This window comes from Pteropus medius, unplaced genomic scaffold, assembly GCF_902729225.1.
Source record: "Pteropus medius unplaced genomic scaffold, Ma_sr-lr_union100, whole genome shotgun sequence".
Classification (NCBI taxonomy): Eukaryota; Metazoa; Chordata; class Mammalia; order Chiroptera; family Pteropodidae; genus Pteropus; species Pteropus medius.
Window position 1 is genome coordinate 23,578,933 of NW_024342471.1, and position 2,039 is coordinate 23,580,971.

At 47.4% G+C, this 2,039-nt stretch overlaps 1 pseudogene; it reads left to right on the top strand.

Moving 5' to 3' along the window:
* Positions 1-1,673: 1,673 nt before the first annotated feature.
* Positions 1,674-1,792, top strand: LOC120604184 (uncharacterized; annotated as a pseudogene).
* Positions 1,793-2,039: the final 247 nt, after the last annotated feature.

Sequence of the window (2,039 nt, forward strand, 5' to 3'; positions counted from 1 at the left end):
AGAGTCCAGGAGAGCCGGCAGACTCAGTATGTCACGTGTTTATCCACCCCCCCACCCGTGATGCTGCAGGATGGAAAAGATGGAAAAGATGGTTGTTGGGGGAGACCTGACACCTGTCGTGGGTGCATAAAATGCAACGCTGTTTCCAATGGCTGTTTGGCAGGATTCTGCGAAATTTAAAAGAAGCTCAGCATCCTTCAAAACTGAGTAACTAACTTCCAGGAATCATGTCACAGAAACGTCTAAAATACTGAGCAGAGATGCTAGTTGCAAAGACGTGTGCTGTGTTAACATAACACACGTACATATGTACATATGTAACATCTGTGCATATATGTCATGTGTGTGTATAATATTCATATACACATACACAATACCACAATTAACATAACATATGTACACATGTACATATGTAATAACATCTGTGCATATATGTCATGTGTGTGTATAATATTTATATGCACATACACAATACCTCAATTAACATAACACACGTACATATGTACATATGTAACATCTGTGCATATATGTCATGTGTGTGTATAATATTCATATACACATACACAATACCACAATTAACATAACATATGTACACATGTACATATGTAATAACATCTGTGCATATATGTCATGTGTGTGTATAATATTTATATGCACATACACAATACCTCAATTAACATAACACACGTACATATGTACATATGTAACACCTGTGCATATATGTCATGTGTGTGTATAATATTTATATGCACATACACAATACCTCAATTAACCCTCAGTTGGTTTAGGAAAGTGAATATACTTCCCAACAAAGGAATACTTTGCCGGTGTTTAAAAATAAAGTAGAGCCAGGAGAGGGAGGCCAGCACCAGCCGTGATGTCACGTTGCTGGCCTGCGCCCTGCGCCCTGCGCCCTGCGCCCTGCGCCCTGCGCCCTGCGCCCTGCGATGTGGTGAGCAGAGGGCTTCATCTCCGGTCGTCCTCCCTGAAACCCGTTCCCCTGGTCCAGCCGTGAGGAAAACGTCAGGCTGATGGTAACAGCGGGCGTTCCACAGAGGCCCCGACCAGACCGCCTCCAAACTGCCACGGTCCCCAAAGCAGGGAGCATCTGAGAGACCGCCACCAAGAGGGGGAGCCTAAGGAGACCTGATGACTCAGTGCCACACGGTGTCCTGAATGGGGTCCCGGGACGGGGACGTTAGGGAAGAGGCGTTAGGGACAAACCAAGGCACTCCGAATAAGGGACGGCTTTGGTCACTAATAACGTGTCAGCACTGGTTCCCGGACCATGGCAAACAGCCACACTAACGTAGTTGTCATAGTCGTCATGGGGAATATCGAGGTCTCCGCCCTTCTTTGCAGTGTCTCTGTGCGACTGTTCTAGAAAATGAAGTCTGTTAAAAACGAGGTAGGAATCTGTGGCTGGATGCGAAGGTCGTTCACGGCGTGTGACTGAACGAAGCAGTGATCTCCTTTCTAGTGAAGCGGCGTTGCGTGTGCGTGTAAGTCCAGAAAGACGCTGCCCCACCCGCCCTGCCCACAGCGGTTTTCTTAAGGATTTGGAGATAAGATGTGTAGTGGGAGGGAATCTTTTCCACTTCTCTAACGTTTTGAAATTTTTAGCACGCACACGCGAGACTCGTTTAACACAAAGTTCAGTAAAAACATTTCAATCTAATGGCCACGCCACCCCGAACGTGCCCCATCCCGTCCGATCTCGGAAGCTCAGCAGGGTCGGGCCTGGTTAGTACTTGGATGGGAGACCACCCAGGAAGACCAGGTGCTGAAGGCGTTTAAAAAAAAAAGATGTTTCGAACGTACTCATGCATACGCATGTGGTGAGAAATTACTTCGTGATGGGCAGGAGAGGGCAAAGGAAGTTCGAGTATTCTGTTCTGATTTCATCTGCGTGAATAGGCCCCAGAGAGAATCCCCTCCAGGTTTCGGGGCACACTGAAATGGCATTATTTGACCTTGACGAGTGGCTGCCGACTCTGTCATCGTCCAGCGTCCGGGCGGCCTGTCTGGTGGTGGCTGAT